Genomic DNA, 20,462 nt, shown 5'->3' on the forward strand with positions numbered 1-20,462 from the left:
GTAGTCTATTTGGTCATAAAAGAAAGAGTTTCCTGCTCCAAAAAGGGCCACAGGCATGCATCAGGCTGGAGTGGGCAAAGACCCTCTTGGGATAGAATTTCCATTAGTCTTTCTGTTAGTAGCTGTGAGCCTAGGAGGACTACCACATTGCATCTTTGAGACACAAGAATGGACTGAGATTCCTTGGACTACAATTTGCCTTTTCCTTGACAATGGTTTGAAACTGTAGTCCAACCATATGTGGAAGTCCAGAGGTTCCTCAAGTTTGATTTTAAAATAACATTCATTCAAAGACAAGCTAAAGAGAGATGTAGGGATAAGTGGACACATAGGGAAGAAACAGTTTACATAGACATTTTTATTATTGTGTGGTATATTTACTTTTATACAGTTTGTGTTTAAAAGTGCAGTGACATATTATTACTATGTCCCTGGTTTATTGTTAAATAGGGCAAATGCTTCCAGTCTGGAATATAACTACATCTGTGCACTGTCCAGGATGAACTTGTAAGCTTCCCTTTTCAAAAGAACAGATTTGAGTGCTTTCGCTAAACTCCGAAGAACATGAAATAACCAATATTTGGTTTACTTTTAAAAAAGAGGAGCTATTATAAAACTTCCTCTTATACTCCAGAGACAATTTGTATAGCATGAACATAGTACTGTGCACTAGCATTGAATTTAATGTAGGAAAGTTATACTGTTATAAGTTACATTGACTTAAATGGTAGTTGTGAAATGCCTCTAATGCATCAATTTATTTTTTTCCGCATTTCTTCTTTTCTTTCTCTCAAAATCCTGCTTATCCAAAACCTTGGCAGTTTCTTAAAAAGCATCTTACTCAATCACTCATACTTCTTTATCCTATTAATATATTCTTTGCTTAAACTGGAATCACTTTTCTTCCTCTCTTTCACCAATACTTTAGCCAATTGAGCACCCTAGGGAGAAGCCCTAGGACATGCCATCAAGATCTTGTGATAGGATAGAAACCCCTTCTGTGATTCCTTGGTGACAGATGCTGGTATTTGTAAAGAGTTCAGTAAACAGAGACTTGGACTGGACACTTTCATAACCCCAGATGTTTTTCATCATTTCCTATCAAGCTACAACCAAACAAAGATGCGTCTCTCTTCACACAGTTCATCTTCCTTCATTTTCAGCCTTCTTCCAGCTCTGGCACGGAATGAATTAAGAAAAACTAGGTGGAGAAATTAAGCAAAACTATCTATAATACTTTTGGAACATGACTATCGCTCAGTAGACATTGGTATTGCTGTCTGCCAATACTGAAATGCTGCATAGAGAAGCTGATCCTGAATTTGAATAGCAGAGATATTTATTTATTTATTCTGCCTGCCTGCCTTCCTGCCTGCCTGCCTACCTACCTATCTATCTCCCACCTTTAAAAATAAATTACCCAAGACAGCAAATACACCTAATATTCCTTCCTCCTCCTATTTTTCCCACAACAGCAAACCTTTGAGGTGGGTTGGGCTGAGAGAGAGTGACTGGCCCAAGATCATTCATTGTCATCTACTATATGACTGGAATTAATAGTTCGTGGTAAAATATTGTTTCTTTTGTTAAGAAGACAAATTTGACCTTTGAAACTTTACAGATAGATATACTTCTGGGATAAAAAAATCAGGCATTAATTGAAACAACACCCTGGGATACAGCAAAAATCTAAATATTATTAATAGCCCTTGGATGACATATATGAATATGACAGAAATAAAGGAATAAAAATAAGTCATTCACAAAATATTTCCTAGCAGACAAGTGCCTACCCATTGAATATGAGACAGAACAGTGTCTCCAAATTATGCATTCATAGATTAATTTTGATTTTCTTTAGCTTCAGTCATATATACCTATTATGTGAAAGTAAAGTGCAGTAAATTCTCACATAAATTCACAATTACTGTCTTTCCTTGTGTAGGAATTTCACATTTTTTATCTCCTTATCAATAAGCTCTAGATTTTATTTCTAATGGTTTGTTTATTTCTAATAAATTCTAATGCTTCCTGATAAGGAAATAAAAAATGTAAGATTCTTCCACTAAGAAAAACACTGTGTGTGTATGATTGTTGTGGAATGGTGAAAGGCACTGTTGTTACTATTGTCTTTAGGTTTTTATCATTCTATCTTTTTATTATTTTACTGATTATTCCTGTTGCCTGATGTAAGTAAGCTCATGGGGAGAATTTCCTAGTTACATTTTCTCTTGACTTTCAGCTGAAACATAGAGAAATGAGATGATTGTATGATGAGAAACATAATATTTCCATGAACCTCTTGGACAATAAGAACTAAGGCAACTATAAAATGTGCAGTTAGAAGTTTCTTGTCTTTTGGAGGAAAGAAAAAGACATTTCCATTAAACTGAAAATACTTAGAAAAATGCAGAAAAAAATGTAAATGCATGTTTCCAAACATGCATGTAGGACTAGGTTAACAATGGCAATTGCTGGGTGTTATTGCTATTGGTAAAGGAAAAGAAGTATTTCAGACAACTGGGCATTATGAGTATGGGAAAATTTCCAACGCATAAATTCCAGGTTCATGATTGTCACCCCAAATTCCAAAATATCAAAAGCTAGCCTTTCATGGAACTTTATACTGCAAAACGTTTAGAACCTGCATAAGCAGACCCTAATTTTGCAGGGTTTCCTTAAAAGGGCAGGAGAAAATTTTAATTTATAAAATTACAGGAGAAAAGAAAATATTTTCTCTTTCACATACATGTTGAATGCATGTATACAACACATTTTTTTATATCTGAACTAGATAATAAACCTCTTAGATATAAATATATTTAATCAATATTAGTATATTTAATCAATATTAGACAGAACTTCTATCCACAGTGATACTGCACATTCCTCCTCCTCCTCCTCCTCATGATACAAATGTAATCAATAGCAGATTCAAAAGCTTGGAGTTTATGACAACTTTCCCTTCCCAAATTAATCTAACAAGAACTTAGCAAGTGTTGTCTGAAAAGTCTACCTTGTGCAGTGTCACTATGTAAGCACCTGTAATCATCTGTGACTAGAAAGTCTTTTTGTGTAAATGTATGTGTACCTTAGGGAAAGCTAGCTAATATATTATTAACAGAGCTGGACATGGACCTGCCATTTTATAGCATACCATTGCCATTCCAGGGTACTACATCTTGATTTGTCTCCATGGAGACTATACTTTTGCATCTTTGGGGATTTCAGAATAAAAAAGAAACACTTTCTAGGTATGTTAACAGATTACAGGCTTGATTTCTGTTTGGGGCAGAAACCCTAGGGATATATTTTACAGGCGGAGGTCATGATCTAGATATAGAGATCCAGATAGCGGAATGAGAGCTGACAGGCTTCTACAAAGAGATCAGAAAGATGAACTCCAGAGCAAATGTCATACAACTAAGGTAGTCCATCCCTTTGTTGCTGTTGCTGCTGTTTCTGCTTATTTAATTAACAGACCCCTGAACATATATAACATACAATAGCAAAAATAATGTTACTGAGTTAACTTGAAGCTTCTTGAAGACCTCCTACTTTATACAGTGGTTGATGAATCCAGTTTTTTAGTTCATTTGACTAAAGTATACTGTCATTATGTACATGCAATATATTTTTTCATTCATTTTAGCTATTATTGAGAAATTTCAATATAAGTGCATTAGAAAAGAGTTAGATCTGAAATAATTTTGTCTGAGATGGGAGTTTATATATTGATTATTACAAAAAGAAATCATACATTTCAAAGGATAGAAGTCATTAGTTTGATATAATATGTATTCTTAAAATTAATTTTAGAGATTTATTAGAAATAAAAAAGGTTACAAATACTATATCATTATTTGAAGTTTTTTTAAAAAATTGTTATACTTATGTAGATATATTTTATACCAATGTCTTTAAAAAAATCTGATTTTTAATTGTGGCATAAGCATGCAGTATTGGAAAAACCAAATAGTATTGCATTTTAAGATATAACCATCTACACTCTATTTTGTGAAGGACTCATTGCTAATAACAATGCTAATAACCTTTCTAGCTAGACATGTCAAGATGAGACTAACATTTCATCCATTTTTATTGCAAGGGGGGAAAAAAGAACCATTGACTTGGTGGAGCTTCCTGTTAAATGCATATAGTTCACATCTTGAGGCAGTATTCAAAATTGCTGAAGACTAATTCATTTGTAGAGAAGGTAGCAATATTTGCTAAGCTTTAATAGAATATAAGAAGTGCCTGCTGAAATTAATCTGTGATTTTTGTTCTTTCAGAAACAGCAGCCCCTGTCACAACCTCTTCCATTCAATTATTCTGATTTCTTTTAGGAAACTATGCATTACTATTTCAATCTTTACAGTGATATTCTTCTATAAGGAAAAGATAAGTATGAAATGCAAAGGCATGTAAAGGTGGACTGCAAGGATAAGTCACTCCCTGAGGAATCCAAGTCTGTTATCCACCCATTAGTGTTGACATCTGAGGCAAAGGTCTGTATAAAGAAATCTAAGAGCCTCTGTCTAGTGGTTAAGGCGCCAGTTGGAAACCAGGAATCTGTGAGTTCTAGTCCCTCTTTAGGTATGAAAGCTGACTGAGTGACTCTGGGCCAGTCATTCTCAGCTTACCTCATAGGTTTGTTGCTGTAGGGAAAATAGGAGGAGGAAGGAGTATTAGGTATATTTATTGCCTTGAGTTACTTATAAAGAAATAAATGTGAGATAAAAACAAACAAATAAACAAATACATTAGGGTAAAGCCATCGAGAAGAGTGTCTACTATCCAACTAGACAGAGCAGAATGGGCATGCTGCAGATCTTGTCAATCAAAGTGTGTTGGCTGGTAGGGCTGAAAAGTTGGACTTTTTCTATAGTGGCCCCTGCTCCATGGAACATCCACCCTTCAGAGATTAGAATGTCCCTAACCCTGTTAGCCTTTTTAAAGGCCTTGATAACCTGGCTATTTTCCAGTGCTTGGGGTGCTGAATGTGTTAAGGGCCTGGTTTCCTCACTGAATTGCTAACTAGCCAATTATTTGGGGTGCTATGTATATTTATCTTGGATGTTTTTATTGTTTTAAAATGTTTTTAGTATTTGTAATGGTTTTATATATATATATATATATATATATATATATATATATATATATATATATATATATATATGTATGTATAAAACTAATTTCGTTAAAAACACGAATCCTGGGTATAGTCATATTATTTGTTGGCCAACTGCCGACGAAGCTTGGCATTAGATTAAACATTTTTAATCTTTCCTGGTGTTCGTGTTTGTTTGTTTGTAAAATACACACACACACACACACACACACACACACACACATATATATATATATACACATACATATACACATAATGTATTTCTTTTTCAAACTGTAAGCTGCTCAGAGTCATTGGCTGAATGGGTGTCCATAGAAATTGAATGAATGAATAAATAATAAATAAATAGATATCATTCAGCACTCCTTTCTACATGCATTCATGAAAATATAACACATCAAGAAAAAGCATTCTATATGTAACTGTACCTGGGCTGTATTGAAGTCCTACCACTACTGAGTGGAGCTAATGTGGTGGCATGAAGCATTTGAGCAGTGACAGAACTATACAAGTTTTCTTGGATCATCTTTTGTAATGGAAAGCATGATGAGAATTGAATGGAAGTTGATGTCAACCCTGTGAAGGACAGGAAACCAAGAGGCAAGGTTATGTCAGTATAAACAATAAGCAGAGGAATTAACATAAAGGAGAGAAAATGAATAGCTCAGAGGGGTCCCATTATTAATCATGGGGCAGGGGTGCTATACATTTTTGGGGAGGAAAGAAAAGTTTACAACCAGGTTGAGGTACAGTATTATGACTTCATCAGATGAATCCTTTTTAGAGGAAGATGTAGCGGGGTGGGGGAGGGGGAGAACAGACTGAAAGAAGAGCCAGTGGAGCTGTAGAATAATATTTCTCCTGAAGCATCAAAAATAGTAAAAGACCTCAAAGACAGGCTTCTTTCCCTGAAGGCTTCTTTCCCTTCAAGGCAATGAGAACAGCATTCTTCCTGAATCATGAGAAGTGCAAAGCTTCAGGAAATAGATGTTTGAGAATAAAGAAGTTTCTTCCTATAAACTAATTAATGTCAGTTGCATGAAAAACAGTCAAAAATGGAGACAATGGCAGTTAAAGTCTTCTTTGTGTTTTTGTTTTCAGATTCTGAAAACAAGGACTGAGCAGCCTTGTCCAAATTTGTGAACATTGGACTAGGCTCTGAGCCTATTTTTTTAAAAAAATATACAATACTTCCTTTGCTATTACTGAACCTTGGAATGGACTTAGACTGTATCTGAGGCTTCTTTTTCTTGCAGTTCACCAGTGTTCATGTTTGCCACCATATTCTTTGCTACCATTTGAATACAATACAGAAATGATTAAAAGAAATTCAAAAAATATAAGCTGCTAATTATATAGGTCCAATGATTGGATCCAGATGAAAACTAATTATACATGATATCAGTATTTGCCCAAGAATCTTCAGTAGTCTAAATATGATCTTTCTAATGTGTGTGGACAACCACTGTTGTTGAAAAGATTTAGAATGCAGTTATCAAGTGAAAAAGGGTTAATTTATTGAACAAGTAAATAGTAGAACCAAAACAAAAATCAAAAGATATTAGGAAACACCTCATAGAAGAAATATGAATTACAAGAGAAATTTAGATTGGAACAATTTTTAACTCACTTTTTTTTGAAGTAGCTCAAAGGCAATCTCTGGCTTTATCTAAACTTCATTATCACAAAACTCTCTAGAGTAAAAGACAATGACTGGCCAAGAGAAGACATGTACTGGAGTTTTCCTTATTCTGGGCTTGCACTTGAAATCAATGTATTTGTTCAATTTTTTTTTAAAAAAAGTTGGATTATAGAATTATACTTTACTGGCAGAAATAAAGTAGACAGATAAGGAAGTTACAATGATTTAACCTAGGGGCTTGCAGGACTTATTTTTCTGTTTTTTAGATCTGGATCTGGTAATTTGGCAATCCCGTGTCCTTTGGACTACAGATGTCATAAGCCTTGCTCTTTAGTTGTATTGGTGAGGACTATAAGAACTTATAGATCAATATAAGGAGTTGTTAATTTATATATCTGATGTAAATCTTGCCAGACTGTTTATTTCAAATGATGCTCCTACAGCCATTGCAATTCTTGTGAATACTATACTCTGTGCCAGCATCCATGGAATTCAGTAAATTGGATTTCAAAATGTCTACAGGAACTTAAATGCTCTTATATACAATAAATAAATGTCAAATTAACACTGCTAACAAGAATGACAAGTGAAACAAATGTCATATCAATAAAGCATGCATAAAGTTATAATTAAGAAATAGTCACAGTTCTAAGGAGAATTTATCACAATTTATTACATTCAGTGAAACAGTACTGATATAATAATGTGTTCTCTTCCCATAATTTTTTCCACTGCATATGTTTGTCAGAAGAATAATTAACTTTCCACTTTAAAAAGATGCATTTCTCTCATTGTTCCCTCTTAAAATCATCTTTGCCATTTATAATGTACCTAGAAACTATAATGGATCTCTCTGCCCCCCCTCTCCCACAACCTTCTTTCTGACATACTGCAAGTATTATAACTGTTTTGTTACTGATACTGTCACTTATATTATTATGCAGTTTCCCTAACATGAGGTATACTGAACTTTATATAAACAGACTTTAGCTTAGGATTTCAGAGGTTCTATGAAATGTTCTTCTAAATTGCATCTCAATGTTATGATTATGGCTATAGTCATCGCTGGAAAGCATCAACATTTTAAGTGAGATAAAGGTGATTTAAAGTGCATTTGTGACTCTGGCAATGAGTTGACAGCCATCTTTAACCAGCTTGACCTGGGAATGACCCTGAGCTCAGCTGGTGAGAAGATAGTTTGGTCTATTATGGGATAAAGTATCATATGTCTGACAGGAGGCAGAGACACATTATTCAATCGCAGCTGAGAAAGACTACAAGGCAGAATCTCATTTCATTCTGACTAGCAAATGGTACGTTTTTATTTATTTATTTATTTTGCTTTAGTTTATTTAACAATAAGTATTTTTCCTCCCAAATGCAAAGACATTTTCATTTGTTAAGTGTTTATTTTAAACCTTAGACCAAACTAAAGGATTTCAGTCCCAATTGTATATAAGCAGGATAATGCACAATGATAAATTAACATGGACATACATCTTTCATTTGGCTTCTCCCTTCCCATGTGGTTTTGACTAGTTATCTGGGTCTATTAATGCAGTCACTCTCCGCAGTTTGTCATGCACAATTTTTGAGGTGGCATAAAAATGACATCTTGAAGCCAATAGTATTAACAAGAGCATGATTTGGCTAGATGCCTGTCTTTAAATACTGTATCGATATGTAAATTCCCTGAAAATGAGTGTGAAATAAATCTCCCTTTCTCTGTGATTTCAGTGATTTGTTTTGTATTAATTTATAACATTTTGTTCTCCATGTTTATTGTCCAAAGAGATTCACCAAATTCCTTGTAAATCCACATAGAAGACTTCACTTCAGTCCTATGCAGGTTTACTCACAGAGTCCATTGAATTAATTGGGGCTTAATTTATAGTTAAGTAATAGAATTGAAGCAACATAACACAATTTCTTAAAAAAACAAAAACGCCCTACTGAATTACTGAACAAGCATAACTGATTAGAATGACATTGAGATTCCTTATTTGATGTACATTTCTAGGCATTATTCTATCTTTTGATTTACCCAGCTTTATGTAGTTTTAGACTACTATTTCAATTTTTGATTTTTCATTTATTCATCATTTTAGCAAAAAACAACAACAGAAAAATCAATTATTATTTATTTATGAGATTTAAACTGTTGCCTTAATCTGGATGACCTATAGTGCAGGCCAATTTTTCCTTTTCTCTTTTCATATTGAGGATTGTTTCCACACCTCTGGCTTTTCTTTTAGTGGGATTACTGGTTTACTATGTGAGAGATAATCATATAATTATGAATATTCACATATACAATATGTAAAAATAGAAAAATTTCTCCTCCATTCCAAGAGAGGTGTTGGTGGAAATCATGTAAAACCCTTTATATGGGAATCTCATGTTAAATTCCAAATCTCTCTGCTCTGGTAGTTTATGGGAAAATGGACTACATGTATCATTGGAATAGAGTAGGTACATATCTGCAAAGTCTATCCTAGTTTGATGATAATTCTCCCACTCCATCAAGCATCATGGTTGCAATGGTTGATGTATACATTCTTTTGTGTAATTCATATTCTTTTAACCTGGCGTGAATACCATGGTCTTTTAAAAATGTATCTATAAAAACTGTAACATCCTTCTTCATGCATGCCAAAGAATGTATATAATTAATGCAGGATCGAATTTGGGCCTAAATTTGATCTTTCATCATTATCTTGGGACATGTATACTGTATTTGCCTTAATTCATAATTAATAGAATTAAAATCTGGATTGGTTCACCTTCCTTCTTTCCAGAACCTTATGTGATAAGATCTCTTTATACTGTATGTAAGGCTAGTTTTGATTTGGTCCAGTTGTTCCCAAAGACAAAAAGACATGAAATAAATCAGAATGACTTTATTAAATAGGTTCACACTGTGAAATGAATGTGAGCCATTAGAACAGCTTTGAGAGGATAACATTTCTGTCAAATGCAGAAGTGTGGATAGCATTATAATCTTGCCATGGTTTGCTGCAGAACCTTATCCACTCTCCTTGCATAATGAAGCTTTTTAACTTACAGCTAGTGCCAAAAACAGCAGTTTAATATAAAGAAGGCAATCTTTTCTTCAGGTTAATAGAATGTTGCTGGTCAACACATTTTAAATGAAAAAAATAAAAATAAAATCTGAAAATAGAGCTCCAGACAGCTTCCCTGCCCAGCAAATCTAGCTACTGTAAAAATGATGGGTTTTTAAAATTGCTTTTTAAAACAATAACAGAAAAAGAAAAACACAAAATAATTTAAAAAGTACAATAGAAAAAAAGTTGTTGTATAAGTCATAGTTTAAGATCCACTAACTCTTATTATAGAACTTAAACACTCTCATTGTCTAGACAATATTAGAATTTATAATTCTTTATTAACTTTTGCATATCAAATTGATTTATTGATAACAAATATCTATAAAAACTAATAATAGTCTTTTTAGTTTTAAAATATGTTAACTAGTGGTTCTAGTATTTTGATTATCTCAGAAACTGAAAATGCTGCTGGTCCAACAATATCATTAATAAATGTTGTAGCTGTGGATATTGCCACTGAGTTACATCTGACAGATATTTATCTTAATAACAACATAGGTTAAAAATTGATCCCATCGTCTATCAATTAGTCTAAAGTCATTAACCTTGTTTTCAACCAATTTTTCCATATTACCATTTCCCCCCCAATTTTTAATGTTGGATTTCCCCATGAAGTCAAGTTAGCACAGGAAAAAGGATTAAATCTGTTTTTATTAAACATTTCATTCCATAGATTTCTAACTTATATAATTGTTCCCAGAAATGTTAGAGAGATATTAGAACCTAATACTATCCATCCAACCAAAGGTACTATATATGCATATTCCAAGTTACCCAAATTGGAAAAGTACAATGATTGATGGCTTCCACTACTTAATACTTGACAATAAATAAGCTTGATGAAATAGCTCAAGATTTGAAAAACTAAATTCTTCCTCATTAATTGGTACTTGCATTTTCTGTAAAAAAATATTGAAGAAATATTTTCAAAAACTAAATTCTTTGGTTAGTATGGGATTCTTTGATTTTGAAAATATCTTTACAAAAAATCATTAAAGTAATGATGATAGAATTATGTTTTGCGACTTAGTTTTTCCTCCTCCTTGCATCTATGCCTTGAGAATTTTAAAGAAATTATTTGAGAAACTCATCTAGAGAACTGATTTTAGATTATCATCTATTGAAAACTGTCCATGTTATATAAATATATAATGTAGGACTACATTATACCTCTCTCTCTCTCTCTCTTTCCCTCCCTCCTTCCCTCCCTCCCTCCCTCTCCCTTTTTCTCTCTTTATCTCAAAAAGAGAAAATTATTACACATATTACGAATAATAATCTATAGAATGGATTCACTTTTAATTTCTTTTCCGGGGTACTGAAATAAAATACAATTCATTTTTGTTCTAGACTCGCTTGTTATTTTTGAGAATACATTTTGACATACCATTTGAGGCCAACTGTGAGTCTCTGCCAAGAAAACATGGCATATTTGTTTATATGGAACATGCTTTGCATTGAATTCTAGGTACAAGGCCATTCTCACTTTTCAGTAAAATGCAAATTGCTTCAGATTTCAATGGTTGGTTTTTAACAGCTGCTTAGGAAGGTCTAGGCCAGGGATAGGCAATCTTGGGTCTTTTATGACTCATGACAAGAATTGTGGGAGTTGAAGTCCATGAGTCATAAAAGAGCCAAGGTTGCCTACCCCTAGTCTAGGCCTTCTAGCAAAGTTTTTTCCCTTCTATTGATCCCTGCACCATCCTACAACTTTTATGGCCTATGTGACATAGCCATGCAATAGTTCATTACATTTTATCCAGAGTAGTTATTCACATTGCTAAGGATCTTTTGTTATCTTTATAAATTACTAGAAATTAATTTAGGAATAACAAGATGAAGAGGTAAGGTTTGGAAGCCATTTATTTATCATGTCTAATATCTAGGAGCAGCCTATTAAGAAATCCAGAACAAAGTGGAATCTAGTCATCAGGTCCAGTGATGTTCTCCTGAAGTTTCATCTCATTGAAAGGAAGAATACTTTCAGCATAATAAGATGAAGTCTTATTATATAATTATACAATTGTATACATATAATTATACAATTATTGTACAATTATGGCCTATCTCCATAAAAATGCACCGATACTGAGGTCATCAATATTATGGACCTTAATTAACAGAATGAGACTTGGCTTCTGAGGATAACCTGGACCATGCAGGAAAGTCTCCCTGCCATTATACTAGTGAGTGGCTGATATGTTTGACAAGGTTCTAGACAATTCTGCAGAAGTAGAAACAGTAACCTGGTTATGGGTGATGATGATATGTTCAAAGTGGAAAGAATCTTTCAACTTTTAGGATTCTTGGAGATGAGGCATCAATAATCCCTTTAATACATGTTATGCAAACATTGACAACGTAGGGGGTGTACTAAACCTTTTAATGGACCTATTTGCTCATTTTATGAAACATTCCTTCAAAAATTAATTTTAGTATGATTATCTTGCTGCTTGATCATAATTCTGCAAGAATCGGCTTGTTATGTCAAAGTGGCATAATGTTGAAATAAATGTATCACAGTTTGTTTGCTTTTAATTATATTTGACATAGTCTTAAAGATTAGATTTAGATCATGGCGTTTGGAATTTTTCTTAAGAAGTTACTTTTAGCACTGGGTTTGATCCAAGCATTTCTTGAATTTTATGTTAACATAACATCTCACAAAACTAGTACTTATAAAAGGCAGGCATAGAACATCTTTCTAAGCAAAGATCCCATTTTAACAAGTGTTTAAAATGGATTTTTTTAGTACCTTTATCGTAATAATATGGGCACTCATTTAACAGGCAAATAATGATAATCCCTATTGAGAGTAATATGCCCATTGTTGTCATAATGGATCTCCTTTCACACATTTAACAGCTTGAAGGTACACATTTTAGGCACCATAACGTACCATAATTAATCTTTATTACACCATTACTGCCGTGTACTCATAAAACGCAAAGCCCATGTAGGAATTTATCTCTTATATTAATGAACATGCCAGAGTCCTGCTAAAATTGCAGTGGAACTTGTTTTTAGAGACACCACACACAAACAATGAACAAGAGAAGTCAGCTGCAGGACTTTTCTACTGTGTTGTTATAGTAAAATGCACCCATTTAATAAAGGCTACTGAAAAAACTGTTGCCTTCTGCTTTAAAATTAATTAGTGTTCTAAGAGGACCATATTAATCTGTCAATCAAATTTTGATCTAGGAAATTCCAAAATTCATTACAGTCTGCAGCCAAGTATCTTCTTATTAATAAACATCACATTTATTAGGTCAACCAACTTCTTCATTATGTTCCAGGAAAAATCAATCTAACATACAGCAAAAAAGATCTGAAAGGATTTCTTTCTAGCTGTATTATAAAGATCATATGCACAGCTCACCTAAGAAGGATACGGACCATATTGTGTAGACCAGGTACTTTTTCAACAGTATCTTTTATAGATATTCTAAGAAAATAAAAGAAGTTCTATAGGTATTCTAAGAAAAGAAAGGGGAAAAAAAGGAAGGATGGGAGAGGAACAAAAATGAAAAAAAAATGAAGACAAAATAAAAAAAGAAAGATAAAACTATTTTTGTTATTTGGGCTTGTTGGATAACAGAAAATAAACCTGAGCATATGAAAAGTTTGGAATATTTTGCTACATACTTTTTAGAGCCTGTGTTGAACATCTTCTCCCAGCTGAGAATCATAACCTGTTAAATATAAGTCTGATCCACACTGCCTGCAAGTATGGATTTAATCCCTGATTAAAGATGTTGATTTTAAATAACTGGAATTATACACGACAGAAATTGGTGCTAATTCAGAGTGTTTGCCATCATCCATGTGGTATATTTAAGAACACCTGGTTTTATATTGATGCTTCAAGCATAGAGGTTGATGCAGCAAACAAGACATATGTGGTACCCAAATCTTTTGCATGATCCCCCAGAGTTCCTTCTGACTGTGCCACCCAATTTCACCAGTACAGTTGCCAAAACGGGCAATATACGTTCCTCATTTATTTATATTTAATTTAATCAATTTGTCAACTATCTCAATTATCAAAGCAGTTCTAGATCACATGGAAGAAAAGAAGCCTTAAAAGATGCAACAGTATTAGACCACACTGGGGAACAATAACATCAAATAAAGAAGTCAGCAAATGGGGTTGCAAATCACTCTTGTGGGGGAGTGGGCTGCTGGAGTGGGCTTTTCTGAATGTCACCATAAATAATTTAAGTGGGAATTAAGAACTGCAGCCTAAGCCTCCAACAGCCTGAACAAAGTCAAAAATAGCAGCAGCAGCAACAAAAAGACCTCCTCCCCATCACACCTGGGAAAATCCTAAAACAGGCTCCAGGCAAAGGCGTGAAGCATCATCACCTCCCCAGTTGCTGCCTCAGCTTCTCCAGTAATAGAGAATGGCCTCCGGTCATTAAAAGGTTGCCCAGCCCTCTTCTAAATTCTTTTTGTGCATGTGCATTTCTGACACAAAAATAAGTTTGCATTTAATTAAATTTTGCTATTTATTATTCTCTTCCTCCCACCAATCCATCCATGCTACTTTTCTTCTAAATGCTCAAATATCTACCTGGTCATCTTTTTTTCTCCAATTACAATTTTTTTATTAGTTTATCAAAATACAATATGCAAAGAAAGATGAAAATAGTGGGAAAGTAGGGGAGGGAATAAGGGAAAAGGGAAGTGTTGTGCAAAAGGGGAAAAGGAGGAAAAAAAAGCATTGACTTCTGACTCTTTTTAACGCAGTAGAATTAAGGTAACATACAGCCTCATTTTAATTATACATAATAATATATACCAGCCTTTTCTATAACAACAAGCCTATCTAATCAGGAAGACCTCAAATCCTCTCCTAACCTCTCAAACACTGTGAAATAAGTTAGACAGGAAAATCAAGGCTGATTCAAAGTCAGCACATAACATTTTATTGGTATTGATCAACATGATCCAGAGCCTTCTTAGATGCCTTCCAACATGTTGCTTGTTGATCTTTCTGTTGCTGCCTCTGGAGTGCTATATATACCACAAATTAGTAGTATCATTAATGGAAAAATAATATTGAATAAAGGAAGCTCTGTCTTCCACATGGATTTTTTTGGGGGTATAAGCACGTTAACCATCATAGTAAAAAGACATATATTATCAACAAAGCACAATTTTAATATGGCCCCAATTTCTGCTTACTACCATCTATTTTCAGGTGGTCTAAATTCAACAGAAGGAAAAGAGCAATTTATTTAATATCTTTTATTATTTCGATAGATGTTACTGGTAAACATCTATGAGTAATCTGTAAAATGGTTTTGTGTTGTTTCAAAACATTTGATATTTACTTTGCTATAATATATATATAATCCCTAATTATACCAAAAATGCGAATCCTGGGTAAATCCATATAATAGAAATAAAATAGTCCGAGCACTAGGATAACATTAAAACAAAAACTGTTTAATACAAAAGCTAAAGCTAAGCTTTCATCGGCCAACACTGTCAGAGCACAATACAAGATTACTGGGAGTCCTTTTTATATTGCCGGATGGCTCTGCACTCGGCTTCTCGATCTAGTCATCGATCCGTCCGTTTTCTCTACTTGGTTTGTTCTTAAAGGGCATGCGTCTCTTGCTGTGTTGGTATCTTCCGAAATTATTATTTTCTTTTTCCTGGGCTCAATCACTTTCTTTCTGCTAGCATATGCCAATTGCTTTCGTTCGCTTGCACTTTCCCCCTTTTTTGGTTCTATTCCGGGGTCCATCTGGTCTTCCTTAATGGGGTTGTGCGCATGTGTGCTCAGGGGAGGAGGTATATGGAGTGGATCCGGGCGTCTATCAGGGTAGTCTCTGATGGATATGCTTCTACGTGTGTTCTCCCACTCCGGAGTGCTGCCTTCTTCCATGAACCTCCAGCCATCTGTGTCATTTGCATCCGTCATTATTTCTCCTTGTTGTGGGGTGGATTGGGATGTGCATATTTGGGGTGTCTATGGGGGGTGTTTTTTGTCTCTTCTCTGTTCCCCTTGTAGGATATGTTGTGAGTTCATTATCGCACAAATGAGCTACCTCTTCCATCTCCTCTTCCCTCTGATCTTGTGGGGTGTGTGCAAATTGCCTTCGTTGTGAGCTACGGTGTTGTTTTTCCCATATCTTAAGCGTTTGGTATGCTATGCAAAGTTCTATGTGGCGATTGATAGAATCGCCATCAGAAAGCCAAGCTTCTTTGAGTAGGTGGCCTCCTTTAGTGACATGGATGGGTGGATGACAACCATGGGGCACCTGCACCACAACCCCCGCTAACAAGAGGGGAGGGACAAGACACTCCACTGACAACTATAAAAAAGAGATCCATGAGCAAACGATGGAAAGCCACGCCACGGGACCCTGCACACAAGAAGGGCAAAAGAACTAGCAAACGATGAAGGGGGATCGAAAAACCCAATGAACGATCGAGTAGTAAAGGACCTTAAGATGGGGGGGACAACCAGAAGTGGATCAATATACCCACAGAGGTTTACAAAAGAAGGCAGCGCTCCGGAATGGGAGAACACATGTAGGAGCATATCAATCAGAGACTACCCTGATAGACGCCCTGATCCACTCAATATACGCCCTCCCCTGAACACACATGTGCACAACCCCATTAAGGAAGACCAGATGGACCCTAGAATAAAACCAAAAAAGGGGGAAGTGCAAGCAAACGAAAGCAACTGGCGTATGCTAGCAGAAAGAAAGTGATTGAGCCCAGGAAAAAGAAAATAGTAACCTTGGAAGATACCAACACAGCAAGAGACATGTGGCCTTTAAGAACAAACCAAGTAGAGAAAACGGATGGACTGATGACTAGATTGAGAAGCTGGGCGCAGAGCCGTCTGGCAATATAAAAAGGACTCCCAGCAATCTTGTATTGTGCTCTGATGATGTCGGCGGTGTTGGCCGACGAAAGCTTAGCTTTAGCATGTATGTGTATATATATACATACATACATATTTCGATAGATAAAAAGGATGATCACCAGGAAATAAAACAACAAAGTTTTAATAAATATAACCAAGCTTTCGATGGCTCAGAATCTGCCATCATCGTCAGGGTGTAAACCAGTCAATGAGGAAACTTGCTTATAAATGCAGCTGCGCCTGCACTTGGCTCATGGATCTCGTGATGGGCCCCAGCCGGCCGATCCTTGCCTCACTTACAACATCAGATGATTCATCTTTACATCCTTTACTTACATTTATGTCACCACCCACCTCTCTGTTCCCTTGTGTCCTCAAATCGGGGGGGGGGAACGTCCTGTATTTCCCCAGGTTGGAGTATCCTTCACATTATTGGATCGATTCTTCCTCTTGTGCTCTTTGGGGTACTTCCTTCTTCTACCTCTCGGGCATGCGCCGTAACCGTTTATACTTTCGTTATCACAATATTCCGCACTGGGGATCCTGCATCGACTCTCATGTTCCAACACATTTGTTCCTATCACCCTTCTGGCATTTCCACAATCCCTGTAATTAACCTCATCCATCCTCTTGTTTCCCCCCATGGCTCCCAGTGTATCACACAATTGAGTCTGGGGCCCACGATGTTCCATTGCAACAGATGTTCTCCAGGGTGTCTGTAATTAGCATAGCACCCGTACAGTCTGGCGCAACTCCCAATCCAATTGCCTCTCCCTCACCCCCTTGTGTTTGTTGCGCCGCTCTCTGGGAGCGCATGACTACCCTCGCGATGGAGCAGCTGTAAGTATTCGTCCTCTGTGCGTTCTTCGGGAGCACTACTCTATTCAGACAGCTCTGGTTGGTACGGTAACGTGGCGAAGATTTTAAAGGTACCACTTTACTGTTACTCGCAGAAGTTGTCGTCCCCTCTAGGTGTGCATACATTCCCAATACATCAATAACCGGATGAGTTACGATGGGAGCATCATCGGGGATGGGGGTGTTATTCCATTAGTCCTGAGGCTGAGCAGAATCCCCTTCCCTTCACATGCTGATGGTCTCCCTCCTCCCTCGCCCCCCTGTGTACAAGCCGAGGGAGGAAGTTCTCCCTTCCCCTCATCATTAAACCCACCCATTTTTGGTCGGGGTGTGCCATCATCCTTCTTACTCTACACCTTACTATCCTCCTCAATAATTATCAGTCCCGTATCACTGACACTGCCTTTCCCTCCCCCCACCATCTCTTTCACACATCCGTCCAGATGTCTCCTCCTCACATGTCCATCCAGATGTCTCCTTCTCGCACGGGCAACTGCGCACTGTTGTTCCGTGCATCGTAAACTAACCCATCTACCCCCATCCATCGGGGAATCCCCCCGTTCAAACTGGTTGGCCACCAACTCAACGTTCGTACTCTGTCTGGGAGTGCTGGGGCTCATGCTTGTGGTGTCATGGAGGGGGGTCGGCACTACACTTCCTCCCCCTCTTCTCCGTTGATCTTGCAACCCATGCCTGCTCCAACATCCAAGTCAGTTCCAGCATGGTGCTCTCGGCATCAGACTCATTGGGGGGATATATATAATGGTGTCCCTTGTGGGCAAATCGTAGAAACCGGCGGTGGGTAAGAGAGATGGGGATGTGAAGATATGCTTCCGTGAGGTCAATGGAGATCAGGAAGTCCCCCCTTCTTATGCTTCCCAAGATGGACTGGAGTGTTTGCATCTTGAATTTGCGGTATGGAAGATGATAGTTTAATCCCTTTAGATCTAGGATGGCTCTCCATCCCCGATGCTTTGGGGACGATGAAGAGGATGGACTAAAACCCCCAACCTCTCTGATCCAATGGCACCGGTTCTATGGCCCGTATGTTTATGTATATATGTATATATGTGTATCAACTAAAGAAGCATATATGTTTATGTGTGTCTATATGTATTTGATTAAAACATTCTTAGTATCTTAATTAGCTCACTAATTAATCATGTATTATTTTATTTTAATCCAGTTAAATAAATAAAATGTACTTTTTAAAAATATATTCAGGTAATAGAAAAAGATAACTAACACTTTTTATTGGCAAGAATATCTGTCTTTAACATTGTTGCTTTTCTTATTGCTTCAATATAGCTGAATCAAAATATTCTGAAGCTAATTTACATTGTGTCTTGTCAATTGCAATAACATTCTACATATTAATAATAGAAAATATTATTTAGTTTAGATATCAGTTAGTAAGGTTGACAAAACTGAATCAATTAGGAAATCACCTGAACTGATTTGAAGGACATAAAGTTTGATTTAAAGGTGAATCTAAAAAGAAGGCTTAGAAACACAAACAGAAGACTTGAAAACAAATACATGTATAATACAATAGATGATTAAAATGTACTTGAGAACCAGTGAACATGGAGTTTGTTTCAGAAAATAGCTTTAATTTAATAATCAGAGCCCTAATATACGTAAGTGATAAAAGTCTCATTGAAATTAATATATCAAACTCACTGGTTTTAGCTGGTTTTAGCTGTAATTATTACCACATATTATCATTTATGCCATAGAAAACCACTCTTTAAACAGATTAAAAAAAAAAAAAGACAGTATTGACTCAGATTTGGGAAGATACAATCTAGGTATACTGCAAATTTCTACTTCCTTATATTAAGATTAAAAAAATCTATTTCAGATACCTAAAAAATAACTCATTAACAATTACGATGATAAAATATTGAGAATGTGTTCTTTTTCATATTTACTCCAAATAAATGTTATCATATTAAAAAAAACTTTTTCCCAGTGTTACATTTTACTACAAAGCAAATTCTATTAAAAGCCATTATAATTTATTAAAAATAAATCTACAGAATTAAAGATCAAGCACTGCTATGCTATGAATTAAATTGTAGAGCTTTTTCTCTGTTGTTGAAATAAACAGATGGTAATTTACCACCTCACTTCATAGTAGCTATCAGGAGTATTATTATAACAAAACTGTAGGATATAAACAATGAATAAGGGTTTAGTGCATTGATCTAACCTAAACCCATGGAAATAATAAAAATCCTTTTTAAAAATCATTTTATCTCAATTAGTTTTGTTTTGTTTGTTTTCATACATTACAGCAAAGAAAACTCATAACTGGTCATTTCAGCTGTAAGAACTCTACATAATTCTGGTTCACTAAAATTATGTTTTTCTGCCTTGTTGCAACATTCATTTAGGCATCCACAGTCTTTTATTATATTTAAAAACCAGGAATGTTTTGCTTTATTTTCTGTGTTATATTACATCAAATTATTGGGAAATGTTTGTATATAATTTTAAAGCAAAATGATATACACCACAGTGCCCCTTTTCCAGGAAATCGCAGTGACTTTCAAAACCAAAATGCTATAAATTGTTAATTTGCCAGAATGCAACAAATACATTTTCAGCTTCCCCTGCTGTGTATCAAACCTACGGTTCCACATCTTAATCAGGTTTTTATTTAAATAGTTTTCACTGTCATACAATAGCCTAAGCAGAAAGGCTGTTCTCCAGTAATAGCCACATTGTCATCATGTCATAATTTCTCAAAATGATGAACCATAATAAGAACAGAGAAACATGTTGTGATAGAAAGGCATGTGCAAA

The 20,462-nt window shown here is 35.5% G+C and overlaps 1 long non-coding RNA gene across 1 annotated transcript in view; it reads right to left on the reverse strand.

Annotated features, from left to right (window-relative positions):
- Window positions 1–3,909: 3,909 nt before the first annotated feature.
- LOC120307348 overlaps window positions 3,910–20,462 on the reverse strand; it is a 99,669-nt gene continuing 83,116 nt past the window's right edge. Inside the window, exons 4-5 of the long non-coding RNA XR_005556496.1 lie at window positions 5,560–5,707; window positions 3,910–4,658 (exon numbers count right to left, since the gene is read on the reverse strand). This is a non-coding gene — a long non-coding RNA (uncharacterized LOC120307348). The remainder of the gene's footprint in view (window positions 4,659–5,559; window positions 5,708–20,462) is intronic.

The sequence above is a fragment of the Crotalus tigris genome, unplaced genomic scaffold, assembly GCF_016545835.1.
Source record: "Crotalus tigris isolate CLP2741 ecotype Arizona unplaced genomic scaffold, ASM1654583v1 scf7180000017774.6281472, whole genome shotgun sequence".
In the NCBI taxonomy this organism is placed as follows: Eukaryota; Metazoa; Chordata; class Lepidosauria; order Squamata; family Viperidae; genus Crotalus; species Crotalus tigris.